Source organism: Aulonocara stuartgranti, assembly GCF_965226115.1.
Source record: "Aulonocara stuartgranti genome assembly, chromosome: 7".
NCBI lineage: Eukaryota > Metazoa > Chordata > Actinopteri > Cichliformes > Cichlidae > Aulonocara > Aulonocara stuartgranti.
This window is the reverse complement of record NC_138945.1, coordinates 69,766,224-69,781,158: the sequence shown is the minus strand read 5'-3', so window position 1 is coordinate 69,781,158 and position 14,935 is coordinate 69,766,224. Positions and strand designations below refer to the sequence as shown.

The 14,935-nt window shown below is 40.8% G+C and overlaps 1 protein-coding gene and 1 long non-coding RNA gene across 3 annotated transcripts in view; both read left to right on the top strand.

The window, feature by feature from the left end:
* The first annotated feature begins 904 nt into the window (after positions 1-904).
* On the top strand, positions 905-1,982 carry LOC309710271. The gene is made up of 3 exons (XR_014277697.1): positions 905-1,068; positions 1,676-1,857; positions 1,893-1,982. It is a non-coding gene; the product is annotated as an uncharacterized lncRNA (long non-coding RNA).
* A 3,588-nt stretch (positions 1,983-5,570) lies between these two features.
* Positions 5,571-14,935, top strand: part of siah1 (siah E3 ubiquitin protein ligase 1) — a 36,293-nt gene continuing 26,928 nt past the window's right edge. Inside the window, exon 1 of one of the 2 annotated variants that reach the window (XM_082539394.1) lies at positions 5,571-5,744. The gene's annotated coding sequence lies outside the window, so the exon portion shown is untranslated. The remainder of the gene's footprint in view (positions 5,745-14,935) is intronic. The other variant, XM_082539393.1, reaches the window with a different exon arrangement.

Sequence of the window (14,935 nt, the reverse complement as noted above, 5' to 3'; positions counted from 1 at the left end):
ATTGAGTTTCGAGTTTTTTGACGTTCAGCCTGCTGTTAGCTCAACATTTTACATTCATTTACACTATGATCCATATCTATGCCCAATTTTATATCACTACTCAACCTAACATGCATGCCTATGGATTGTGGGAGGAAACCTGAGTCCTTTAACAGCAAGAACATACAAACTCCAACACAGGAAGGCCCCATCTGGCTGGCAGATTCAATCCTATAATGCCCTTGCTGTGAACCAACATCACCTCTAACCACCACCCCTTCACATTTACCATACAGACGTAAGAGTGGTATTAATCTTCTTATCCAAGTCCTGCCAAGCCAACAAATACGTGTATTTCTCCCAGATGTCCTTTCAGTGGTTTAACTAGACAAGCAGGCATGGAAGGTATATTGTAAACAATTAAATCTTCAGACGAAGATGAGAGAGAAAGTTCTTGTACCACAGGTGGCACGAGGGTAGCAGCAGCATCAAAGAGACAATGCTTCAAACACCATCCGTGCTTCCAGTATATGCAGTGTATTTGCACTTTCTAGTTTGCTCATTCCAGCATGAGCTGGAATTTAGAGGATGGGAGTTTAACTCCAGCCCTATGGGCAGAAATCTGTGCCATCAGAAACTGAATTTGAATAAGTTCAATTTGAATTTGAATTGCTCAGATTGAATCTGAATTGTAACTTGCATAAATGCTTTTGAAAACTGAATTTGAATTAGTCTAATTTGAAATTGAATTTATGGTTTGAAAATGATCATCACTAAATTGAAATTGAATTTTATATTTTGAAAATGAATTGATTTGCTTTGAAACTGCATTTTATCCTTTAAAAATTCAGCTCTCGAATAATTTCAGTCTCACTTCTCACCATTCAGTTTCAGTTCTACAATTCAATTTCAGTTCCAAAATTCAGTTTTTTGGAACTTACATCCGGTTCCGGTTCAAGCGCAGATTAATAGAACTACGTTTTACTAGCGGACCGAAAGCGTTACTGACGGGAATCTACAGCGTCTTGAGCTGAATTAAGACTTCAGAAGTCATTCGTCATGTCGAATGACCAGCGGATAAACTCTCAGGTTGGTAATAAATGTATTACATGTATAAGAACAAGCGTCATGTTAACAAATGATAGCCGTACGGTAACTTTTATGCTTATTGTAGCTGTTAGCTAAAAACGCTAATTTAGCGTAGTTTGCCCTGAATTCAGCTTTGACAACAAATATGATCGACTGTTTCTAGTAGAATTCCAAAGTTGTCATGTTGGACCCTCTCAGAGTACCCCCTCTGTATGCTTGCAGAGACCCCTACAGTAGGGAAACATGCAAAACGGTGCCCAAACCTTTGTATTTGAGCTTTATTTATGTCTTACACAGGATCCCAACTCTTTAGCTAACTTAATAACTTTAGCTAACATGAATAGTTAGTCTAATTCATTAGTGCAGCATTACTGGGTCACCTCTGTTTGAAGTGATATAATATGATATACAACTATCACTGAAACAGCAAACTTTGTAAATAAGCAAACAACACTTCTCATTCTCTAAACGTTTGGCCACAGCTGTAGATTACACTATCAGTGCTTGTTCACTCTTGACAATAATTACATTTCTAAATTCTCTTTGTGCATTTACAGGTAAACAATACCTAATATTTTATCTAAATGACTGCTTTGTCTTTGAAAAGGGTGAAGAGCCTGAGGCCGGTGACAGTCCAGTTCTACTCTAAGTACATCCTTACAGTGGCTCACAGGACAAGGCCACATTCCTGTCCTGCCAGAAGAGAAGAGAAACTTCAGAGTCTTCATGCAGTTCAACCACACCTGTCATATTCCATATGACAGGGGTCTCAAACTCCAGTCCTCAAGGGTCAAAGTGTCATGCAACTTTTCCATGCCCTCGAGGACTGGAGTTTGAGACCCCTGCCGTATGGTGTTCATGCTGTTTTCTACCACACAGTTACAGCATGTCTGACTGCCTGTTCAGCATATGCAAAAATATGAGTTTAAGCATGTGATAACTAAGGCCTTCCATTATGGTGTTTGTCATCACGTCACAGACATCTGGATGATCATTTGGAATAAACAAAAAAACTAAAAACTTGTTACTTCATCTTTTATCTTTATTATTATTATTGTTCTTATTTTACACTTTTCATTGTTAGGCATTAGGTTTATTTGTAGTAGTCCTTTCCAACGTCTTTCCCTCTTCCATGTTACTGTGGCAGCTTGTCAGCATCCATTTGGGTTTGGAAGTGGAACAGAAAGTAAAGAAATCCAAAGTGCCATTAAAACCAGGAGAGGTTCTTATATTTCAGAAGAAGGGATTAATTCAAAAGAAATGACCTCAATGCCATATTTTATTTAGGAACCCGAGAGAGCACTTTGCAAAATAACACATTCTTATAATTTCACCCTCAGATGAGCCAAGCTACGACTGTCAGGGAAGGTGATGTAGGTACAGAGCATATGAGAGTGGTTAAGTTAATGTCTCTTGTCTAGATGAAGGCACAAGAGGGATCAATGGCAAGGCGTAGAGATTCAGTATCTTCAGTCTTCAGTGGACACTCCATTTCTGGCACAAAACACCTGTAAAAGATGGTCGATTTAGGAGGTGACCCGACAACTTCAGCCTGTCAAACATAGTAATGGAGCAGTATGTTTTTAAAAAAAAAAATCAAATTAAGCATGCACTCAGTACCCTAAGAATTATTATGGTAGTTAAACACAGTGATAGTTGTATCACTTCAAACAGAGGTGACCCAGTAAAGCTGCACTAATGAATTAGACTAACTATTCACTTTAGCTAAAGTTATTAAGTTAGCTAAAGAGTTGGGATGCTGTGTAAGACATAAATAAAGCTAAATGTTTCCCTACTGTAGGGGTCTCTGCAAGCATACAGAGGGGGTACTCTGAGAGGGTACAAGATGACAACTTTGGAATTCTACTAGAAACAGTCGATCATATTTGTTGTCAAAGCTGAATTCAGGGCAAACTACGCTAAATTAGCGTTTTTAGCTAACAGCTACAATAAGCATAACAGTTACTGTACGGCTATCATTTGTTAACATGACGCTTGTTCTTATACATGTAATACATTTATTACCAACCTGAGAGTTTATCCGCTGGTCATTCGACATGACGAATGACTTCTGAAGTCTTAATTCAGCTCAAGACGCTGTAGATTCCCGTCAGTAACACTTTCGGTCCGCTAGTAAAACGTAGTTCTATTAATCTGCGCTTGGTTTAAAATGGAGCACTGTAACAAAAAATAATTTCCCCCAGGGATCAATAAAGTATTCTGATTCTGATTCTGATTCTGATTGAACCGGAACCGGATGTAAGTTCCAAAAAACTGAATTTTGGAACTGAAATTGAATTGTAGAACTGAAACTGAATGGTGAGAAGTGAGACTGAAATTATTCGAGAGCTGAATTTTTAAAGGATAAAATGCAGTTTCAAAGCAATACAATTCATTTTCAAAATATAAAATTCAATTTCAATTTAGTGATGATCACTTTCAAATCATAAATTCAATTTCAAATTAGCCTAATTCAAATTCAGTTTTCAAAAGCATTTATTCAAGTTACAATTCAGATTCAATCTGAGCAATTCAAATTCAAATTGAACTTATTCAAATTCAGTTTCTGATGGCACAGATTTCTGCCCATACAGCCCGGTCAAGGTTTTCCACTTGACCAGGCTTCCAGACAGCAGCAAACAAGTTTTTCGGAGAGGATCTTGGCCAATGCACAGCTACTAACTTGCTTTGATTTCAGCATAACAATCTACTGCCAAACAACATTATGTCTGGAATGTGCTGATGATTCTGCCAGCTCTCACTCACCCATTTCCTCCTTCGTTTCTTTTAACACTCCCCCTGTTCCCACATACCCCTCCATTCCCATCCTCTTTCTCCATACTCTTCTCCCATTTGCATTACATCCATTATCCTTGTCTCACAACTTCCTTCCTCCCTTTCTCTTAAACTCTATTTTCTGCCTCTCCTCTTCAAACTATCTCTTCCTTCCACATTTCTTTTTGGCGTCTTCCCTCCACCCTTTTCTCTTTCTCACTTTGCTAAAGGAAAAAAAAAACTGTGCATGTTGTTATGTCCGACCAAGAAATTCAAATTCCTCTAGCATACCAGCACAGCTTAACATTCTCATGGGTTTGGATTGCTCCACTTCCTCTTGTCTTCCTTCCCCAGCCCCTCTCCCACATTCTCCTTGGTGCTCTCTGTAGTTCCATTCCTTTTTATTTGCTTGCTCTATTCCTCTAATTAATATAAAGAAATGGGCTTAATGAGTGCCTCCAGTGCATTCACAATTGGTAGATTGGTTTTTTCCTAGCTAAATGATGAAAAAAGGGACATCCTCATAATTGACCGAATTCAGACATTTGACATCCCACTGTCTTTTATTGTGTCCTTATAAAAATGTCATACCCTCTTTATATTTCTCCAGTACTCTGTATTTTCTCTTGAGTTCTGTTTCTACAGTAACTGACCCAAAAAAGCAGAGATACTCTTTTGTGTTTTTTGTTTAGAGAAGAAGTGCGCATGTGATGTATATGTGTCCAAAGTAAGCTGTTATATTTAAATGCACATGTGATACCCTAAATGTGAGAAGTTGTTTCTGGTGTGCATGCAATGATGGTGTACTTCATGTATTTACAAAGAAAATGTGTTGCACTCTGCCCGGTTACAGTAGAAGGCTTATAGCCACTGTTTACGGGAGGACAGCAGGATTATATTTACAAAGGTCTGCTGTTTCTCTTACTATTCTTGCTGTCTGAGTGTCTCTCAGCCTACTGTTTGCTCCTGCTGCAGCTTGCCTACTGGGACAACACACTTGCATAACCAATCCTTCTCTGTAATCCCAGCCTGCGCAGCAGCTCCTCCCACCCCCACCTCACATTACTATTTAGCTCCCCCTCCTACCCCTCATCCCTCCTGATGGTAGATGGCTGTGTGTGTGTGTGTGTGTGTGTGAGGGGGGGGGGGGGGGGGGGGCGTGGTGATGGCTTCCCTTATGTCCAGATTGCTATGAAAGAAACAACACGACCTCTAAATCTTAATCCCAGCCAGTTACATGTGTCCAGCATCAAGATTGACCTCAATCTTCGCTATACCTGTCCAAAGTCTCTTTTTAAAACCCTTTGCTATTTTTTTCATTAAAACTGCTGATTTAAATGTCCAATTTCTAAGGATTATCTGTGGGACTTGTTGGTTTAAGCATATGTGCAGTTTCCTTCACTTACATTATAGCGGAGAGGCAAGAGATCAAATCCAGTACAGATACAAGATGCAGGCGAATAGTATAATGAAGTGAAACTAAGGTGAGAACCTGCTAGACGAGCCTTGATTTTAAGGCGATAGTACAAGTGTGAGCATGCGTTAATATTCTTTGTAAACGGTGAGAATATTTTCATAATGTGAAACAGCTTCAAAAGATATGCAGTAAATTGTGTGGGATGCAATCATATATGCGTATATTTATTTTCGCATTATTGTTATTATTATAAAATTGAACCATTTCGAGCAACCTGCAATTCGTGCAAGGCGCGCTCCCGTGGCAAACTTAACTGTGCGCGCTCTGAGCGGCTGGTACTTAACGCCTGCCGTCTCGTCTCTGTTCCAGGAGCTGAGCCAATGTGTACATCGAGCAAACGACGACAGAGAGGGATCCTGTGTCTGTCCCGGTGCCACACATTCACCTGTTTCTCCGTGGTGAACTGAAGGATAATTCTTTCGAGGTAAGCGGGTGTGCCGCAGACAGTGAAACATCAGATTTTCGAGTGGAGTGTGTGTCGGTGAAAACAACAGCCCCGTTGACTAGCAGAGCAGACGCTAGCTTCCTTCGTTAGCGCAGTGCTAATAATGCTGGCGGTTAGCTAGCCTACTGTCCGGCTTGTTTGCTGATCTTTTAAACGCCTCTTGCCTGCAGTGGTTAACGGGTTGACACGCGTAGCGACTAAACGTTGTTGTTAACGTTTACTAACTGGTGTGAGTGGGGGGAAATGGAAGGGTACCGTTTCTTAGCATGTTCACACACCAGCTAAGCTAACAAACTCACCGACTCAGCTAGCTAGTAAGCTGTGGGATACTGCTTTACGGCAAGACGAGGCCTTGTGTGCCTGCAGTGGAAACTGTTTGCTAGGATACGCCGTTGTCTGCCTTGCAAAGACAAGGCCATTTTGCTTTCAAAGTAGGTTAGACCAGGTCAACAGAAACTCGTCGTGGCATTGTTTTGTGTAGCACTGTTGCTGGCATAACGGCTGTAGAGGAAGTGATGACTAATGTTTACTCCAAGTAAAGGTTACAGTCGGAGTCGGCGTGTTTGACTTGTCTATTATAAGACTAATGTCAGCTCCTGGTCGTTATTGATTATTAAAGGGCTCTAATCGCCATCGTTACATGTTCACTGCAGTTTGCATTGCATGAGCAGTAGTTGAGCGATCACGTAGTCGTTTACGTGGACACCTGTAGATGAGTTATGAATTAGGGCTGTGGACAGATGCACAGTGGTATCACAATATGACCTTTCGCTGAAGTTGGCTTAAAAAAGCAACCTCCATATTGATCACAGTTGTTGCCCTACTTTACAAAACCTCTGCTCAGGCTGGATGGATCTAAGCCGAGGTCAATCAAATAATAAAGCCATACCACTGTTTATGTAGCACTTTGCATACAGACGTGCAGCCCATAGCTCCTCACAGAGTAAGACCAAATAAAACGTAATTAAATGAACCTAGACAAAGGGATGCACTAGTTGTAAAACTCTGGGATTGTATTACCAAAAACCCCCCCAATGTGACTGTTTAATTCTTTCAGCTTTTGACAAATTAAATACTCTCTAAACAGGCCTCCAACCTCCGAAGTGCTGGACTTGTGTGTCATGCTTGAAACAGTATTTGAGATTTTACAGTAAGATTACACGGCAGATGTCGGTCTGGTCAGGTGTAGCGTCTCATTATCTTGAGATGCAAATTATTGGAAGTACATGATCTGCCCTACAGTTGGAAAAATATGGTCTTTTCAGCATGTTATAAACATGAGAGATACAGGGTATTGATTGGGAGGTGGGAGTCTGTTACACTGTAATTGGGAATTGCAATACAGGTTTTAATAATTGCAACTTGTATTTAAATATCTTCTGTCAGGATGTGGTTGATTTCAGTTCACTATAATTAATCTCCCCTCTCCTTGAAAACCAGTTATTGGGCTGCACTTAGATGCTAGATACAAGTTCTGCATTGTACCTTAAAAACACTTCTTTACACACTGAAATTTTTCTCATTTTGCTGCAGACCACAAAATCAGAGAACCTTTTTCTTTCAGAGACCTTACACACCCATATGTATGCACTGCGCTGTTTTAACTGGTTGATAAAGTTTGTCCAGCTATAACATGTCTTTAGTCCATCTAACTGCATTTGGCAGGGAAAAGAAACACAGCATGTACACGTGTATGTATGATCCTTCTTGGTTTCTGCTGACTGCCACAGTTAAGTGTTGGTTGTCTGTAATGCAGCAGTAGAGATGAACTTGTTTTGACCCAAGGGTTTTCCATAGCTTTCAGAGAGGCTTAGTCACTTGGTATTGTAGCCCCCAGGGTGGTTTTCATATGTGGATGAAAGCTGACAGATGCCAGGATCAAAGGATTTATGTCATTGATAGGAAAGACTCATCCTTGTGAAATCCCAAAGCTCATTAAAATGCAAGAAAATAAAAGCTTGCTTTTTCATCTTTCATTTTACAGACTGTATTTAAGAGGTTCCATCTGGAATGGGTTTGTTTATTCTGACCAATGTAAAATGTTGTTAAATATTTCTTTTATCAAATCTCTAATGCAGTATTTGCTCTCAGTGGAATAGCACTTGGAGTTAAAGGCAGGAAATGTCTGAACCATTTGACCACTATGCAGCAACCAGCCATTGTTAAAACGGTGACAGAAGTGGATGTCCGGCCAATCCCTCCCGCCTCGCATGGACACACGCTTGTTGAGGAAAAGGACTACAAACTCTATGGGATTATTTTTTTTGATGACCAAAGAAACAACCTGCAGCCTATTGTCTTAGCTTACCCAGCGAGGGTTCTGCTTGTTGGCTCAGAAATTTCTCAGATGCTGGTGCTTTGTTTTATTGTACTCATCTTAGACACGGCAGTGCCAGGTTTCCACCACAATACGTTGGGTAATCAAACATGAAGATGATTGTCGTTGTGTGCAACCCTCAGCTTCAGCTCAACATAAGAAATGATTACCTTTTTAATTCTGCCAGTTGTCTTTTGTATTTGACTTCTGAACTGAGGATAACGTAACCACGTATGTGTGCTCACGGGCAATGTTGAACGGGCACATACTGCTTGTTCTGATGGTTAAACCTGTCTTCACTGCGAATTCTAGTTTCCCACAGACTTTCCTCGGGTAACACTCCCAGGTATGTTTGCCAGCACGTTCCTGCACTCAGTATACTTGAAAGGTCAATTGCTGCTGACTGCCTTACCTCAGTACTTTTACTTGCAGTGTTTCCCAAATAACATAAGTGTGTGCAGACCTCATTTTGCTTTCATGCTGTTGTCAGCTGTATTATGTTATGATGCTTCCTGTGCTTGGGAAGACTGACCCTGGTTCCCCATGGTGTCGTCTTTTTGGGAAACACTGTGCTTGAACCTCAAACGGTGGTGTGCATTTGATGTGCCTCTTCTCTTTCCAGCAGTAGACCCTTTTTGCTGTTAGTTCTTGGCCAGTTGGTTTAATTAGCATCACATTCCACCCTTTTTCTTGAAAGCTTAGCTGACTCGTCTTGTATTTGAAATTCAAAATTCATTTGGTCCATCAGAGCTGCCTGTCTACTTCTGTTGCTGCTCCTGCTGTCACCTGACTACCTGTGTGCTTGTGCATGCATGCGTAGTGTCATATGACTTAGGGCTGGGCGATATTGCCTAAAATTCGTTTGTTCTATTTTGAAACTTAAAGCGTTTAAGTTTCAAAATAGAACAAACGAAACAGACTACTAAATTGTCAATTCCACTTAGAAACAAAATATTAATTCTAAAAATAAATCTTAGTTTGTTTTACAGAAGAACAGACAAAACTGACTAACTTTTGTCAATATCAAATAAACTGAGAACTAAAAGGAAATTCTCAATCTCTCCTTGTTGTATAGCTTAGCTTTTCAAACAGTTTTAACAGTTACTTTAGTCTGACAAAAGCCGAATGACGAATTAGCGCTTCCAGTCAGAGACTGAGGCTACGTCCACGAGTACACGGGTATTTTTGAAAACGGAGATTTTCAGTTTTCGTTTTAAAAAATAATCCCGTCCACGCATAAAGGCAGAAATGAAGGAAAACGCTGCTATGAACATGCCAAAGCAGCAGGGGGCGCTAGATTCCTAACCGTGCCGAAATGTTGGCCAATCAGAAGTCTAGAAGCCTCGGTGGGAAAAAGTAAACAAAGCTGGGGCATAGAAGCAGAACAGAGTCGTATGTGTGGAGGGACAGTAACTGTGTGTATATGTAAGCATTTAAACACTGCAGAGAGTAGAATTAACAGTATTGTAGAAATTCATTTCACCGAAACAATAACGTGGCGCACAGTGTGACGCATGCACCAGTTTATTGTATTTCCAGACTTGCTTTCGGCACAATTTACAGTGCACGCTACTCTGTTTTTTGACTTGAAATAGCCGAAATACCTTCACACTACGGAACTTCTATGGCTCTTCCGTTTGACAATCTCTCTGGCATTGGAACCATCATCTGTTTTCTCTTCGGTCACTCATTTCCTTCATTACGCGCTGGCTCCATTACCCGCTGGCTGCTTCCCAAACAAACACACGTGCGGCTTGGCACTTGTGCTGTACGTAACAAGTCACGCGACGTGACGCTGCGGCTGTGATTGGTTCGGCTCTGCGCTACTTAATTTGGATTGGCTGACTTTTTTTTTTTTTTTTTTTTGGGAGGACAAGAGCGGCGAGGTCTATCGCGATAGCTTAATTTCTCTATCGAGTAAAAGTTATATCGCGATACATATCGTTATCGTTCTATCGCCCAGCTCTACTCAAAGGTAATTAATTAGTAGTGGAAATAATTTCTGGTTCACATTACAGAAATGTAGCAGTGACAATAATATTGTATGTTGTAATCGCACTGGTCCATTAGTGATACAAAACAACTGTTTTATCCTGTGAATAAAAGTATGTTTTTGTCAATGTACCATGGTAATAACAGAAGCGAAACACAATATTGTGTCGGGACAATTCACTATTTATGCACAATAAACACAGGAGCGACAATTTCTGTTCAGCGCCAGACTTGCTTGTAACCTATATCACCAATTATGTTATGAAAAATGACATATTAACTACTACAAAACACTGACCTTTGTGGAAATGCTTTGGAGCAGACTAACCTGTGAGCTGGAGTGTTCTAGGACGTTATATTTGGTCTTTGAATAGCTGCAATCCAGGCCATCCGTCGCCTCTTTGTTACTTCGGAAACATGGCTCGAACAATTTCTCTTCAACGACGTAATCCGATAACAACCGATCTCTTTACTCCTCGGCTTCCCGTGGCTGTCATGCGACCGGCTATTGCAGTTAATAATACAACAGCTTCTTGACATTTTTTTTGTGTTTTCTTTTTATCGCTGTGTAACTGATTTCAATTGAAAGCCTGCGTGCGCTAGTACCTCTTGCCACGAGTTCCCAGAATCCTTTGCGGTTTTACCCCTGAATGACGTCACATTTTCAATCTCTATATACTGCAACAACATGGGAATAGAACAGCTGCGAGAGAATTCAACATTAATGAATCAATGTTACGGAAGTGGAGGAAGTGCAGTTTTTGGCTTTCCCCATATTTCAAAAGTGCTTCATCTCTTTGCTATGACTGTCGCCCGCCAGAATTTGCAGATGATAATGGTTTTAGCCGCTGCGATGCTTTCGACCAAAACAGGCAGGCGGAGCTTGATGACATCATCAACATGTGCTATCGCGATAGAGCGATATAGTCAAAATCTCTATCGTTGGCCAAATTTATATCGTTTATATCGCCCACCTCTAATATGACACGAGACGAGAAATGTATTTTTAAGAAATATTATCTTTGACAGTCTTACAGCAAGGGTGAACTTGAGATGTATACCAAGTTGTCCTTTTGTTGACTAATTACATGTGAAATTTGACAATAACAGATTTATTTTTATTTTTTTTAAATATAAATGTTGATGTGTGTGAAGACAAGTCTGTGACTGAACTTTTTAGGAGATCTTTGCATCTTCTACTGTGCTGGCACAACTTTAGCAGCTGGCGTTGAAAAAATTATAAGCATGACAGCTGTTTTTGTCCAACCTAATACTGGCGGTGTGTGAATGTGAGAAAGAGAGCAGTGAGTCATCGGCTCACTAACAGTGAGGTAATTCTAGATCTGCTACTAATGCCAAAGGGAGTCCCTGCTTGTTTTATCTCTGTGTGTATTTCTATATTAGGTGCTAACACACAAGATAGGGTCTGTGTCTGTCTGTGTGGTTGGTTTTGCCTCCACCTTGATATCCCTGTTCTGTGTGGCTTCTCCATGGTAACAAGCTGCTAGGCTGCATTGTTCCCAAGTTGTTTTTCCTGCTATGGGAAAGAGCCAACTGTTGACTGGGTCTGGATTTTGAAATCAGTCCATTCCATTTCTGTAGCACTATGAAATCAAACTGTAGTTGGTGGATGATGATGATGATGATATTATTATTATTATTATTATTATTATTATTATTATTATTATTAATGGTTACAGTTTTATGCATATATGCAACCTGTTGCCTTGATTGAATGAGAATTGAGCCTGCTTTAAAGTTCTAGCATAGGAGCTGTAGGATCATGCATGGTGCCTCAGTAAATGCATAGATACACCTGCATGTTTATTTGTGGTGCTTCTACTTCAGGTTGTGGTTGTTTTTTTTTTTTTTTTTTTTTTTTTTTAAACATTGTGTCTTTTTAATATGTATATTAAGACTGGCCCTGTCTTTGAAGTAGGTGGCACTTAATTTGCAGATGAAGATCGAAATAACATGCCAAAGGTCGTCTCTTTAGTGAGCATTCACAGACTGAAGTGGAAGTGCCTTGCTGTGTAGTTTGTTTTTGAAGTGAAAGTGTGGTTGCAACATGATATTCTTTCTCCTTCAAAATGCCAAACGCACATTTGGTCCGGATGTGTACTTTGAACAACGATTGACCCTTTGTATTGAAGTATAATGCATCGTAATGAAGAGGGTCTTCTTAATGTTACTGTGTAATTACCGTATTTCCCGGACTACAAAGCGCACCTGAATATTAGCCGCACAAGCTAAAATCAGGGGAAAATCCTGTTTTGTACATACATTAGCCGCACCTGACTAAAAGCCGCAGGTGTTTCAATGTTGACTTATCATATGTAAGAGAATATGCACAAAGGGAATTGTCAGGAAAGAGATGGCTGTTTGGAGACATCACTTTTATTAATATTTTGAAAAACAAGTTACGGGTACATATTTGCATAACTTTTTAGGTATATGTACAAGTAGCGGTAATTACAAGTACGAAACATGTACTGTGCTTCATAAATGAGTAACAAATGTAGTACATAACAATAACCTACAACACACCAGAAAAATAGATTCAGACTACCTTTTAGGCTCAGGTGCAGTGACACGGCTTTAACAAGAAGAAAAGTCAAGTCATTTACCACCATCTTCCTGCGCACTAAAACCACCAAAGTCCTCTTCTCCAGTGTCGGATACGAACAGGCTCAGGATGGCTACGTCATCCACTCTCAGCTTCTCTCCTTCGTTGTCACTTACAAAACCAAAGAAATCCTCGTTGTCAGTGTCAGAGTCGAACACCCTCAGAAGGGCCGTGGCGGTGTCCTCCTCTCCATCATGCAGCAGTCCAGCCCTTCGAAATCCGTTGGTGATCATGGATGTTTTCACACTTTTCCACGCTGTCAGATTCCACCGGTGGAGTTGAGCATAACTTGCTTTTCGCAAGTTTATCGCCGCTCGTCATCCACGACTCCCACTGAACGCGTAGCGTTAATTTGAAGTTTGTTTTTCGCGCTACTTGTACGGCACTATGTTGCCTGGCGGATGAAAACGTGACCAACATACCACTCTTGAACCCAGATACTGTGTGTCTGATCACATGCCCTTCCGCCAGGCAACGTAGTGCCGTACAACAGCGGAACAAACAAAACAAATCGTCTTACGATATGACAAAAATCATGGACAATCCATAGAAAAGTCGCACCTGACTAAAAGCCGCAGGGTTCAAAGCTTGTGCAAAAAGTAGCAGCTTATAGCCCGACAATTACGGTAATTTCAATTTGTATTTGGTGGCATTTTTCTGTTTTCTTTTGGTCTGCCAATGTTTTACCTCTGAGAATTTTACATTCAGTAGAGACAATACAATGTTTGTAAACAGAAGTGGAAAGGGTCTTGCAAATCTTTAAATATGTTTTTTATGAAATCAGAGCCGAGGAATGCACAGTGACAGCCTGCTGTTAGTTCACCTATGCAAGAGAGCATCTTAGAACAATTGCACACACAATCAACTAAGTTATGTGAACATTGTTTAAAGGCTAAAAGGAACCATTAGCCAACTGCCTGCTTTGCTCTGTGCGTGTTCATCAGTGCAATCATTTTTGTCTGAATTTTTTTTTTTTTTTTTTTTTTTTGGACACAAACTCCAGTTTTAGACTGTTTTGTAGGTAGAATGGATGCTGGTGCAGTTTGCTACTCAGATGTGTAAAGGTTTTAAAACTGGGACTGAATGTCCACAAACGGTCCCCCCAGGTTCTTTCAGTGTCATGATCTCACAGATTTTGCACTTGTCATAGATGAAAGTAGTGTATGCAGAAATGGGTTTTTAAAGTTAAAAGTTGAAGTAGTAGCCATGTTAACCCTGTACACACAATCACACTCCCCAAGCATACCTAGACCCAAGCAGGTCTAGGTACCCTTGCCCCTGGAGGGGGAAACTGCACCCAGACCCAGGTAGTGTTACCCTTTCCCCTGGGGTGGAGAGAAGCAGACCGCCCCGACTCGGCGGCAGCAGCAAGGAGGCCCCACATTCCAGACCCCAATCGGACGGCCAACTCTTCCTCCCAGACCCCCGCTCCAGCAGGCAACAGAGAACGGGGGTGTGTGAAGACTCCAAACCTCCCTCCGCCCGCTCATATGTAGTGTTGATGCATGTGTGTTCTAAGGTGCATTTAAAACCCAAGAGGGCATGGCGCTACCTCACAATACATTGCTATCTACTAGACAGACATCCTTTTGATAGTTTGCGATGTCGAAAAATGTGTATTAGTGATTAATATTGTTCCCCAAGACCCAGATGGAAGTAAGACTAATATTAATGCAACTTGTAGGACATATTCAAATATCTTGTAAACAATTTCAGAGACCTAAAATTCAAATAAGTGCATTTTTAAAGGACCTACAGGCATTTTCCTTTCTATTCACCACCCCTCTCTATGATGATCAGTGTAGTGTACCTATTGTTGAGTATGTCACTGAACTGATCACACCTGAGTGTTAATTTTCTCGTCTGCCCCCCCCCAAAAAAAATCACCCTTTTTTTTTTGACTATACTGACTAAACCACGAGCGAGACATGGGGCATGCTACCGTACTGCCTCTGCTGTAATCTTTTCTCAGTGGTTACGCCACATCTGTTCGCATTATTGCCAGACAATATAAACCGAATACAGTCAGAAACTTGGCAGCAGTAGAAGAAATACAGGCGCAAAGAGAGACCGCTGTAACACGCATGCACAATGTGGGCTGTAAAACAGAGCTAGTGACAGTAGCCAATGCCCAAATTGTGTTATTAAAAGGGGCAAGGGCAATATATACAACAATGAGCCATCTGGACCAGGCAGCAGTTCATCACTGGCGACCCAAACATGTAATCCCCTACA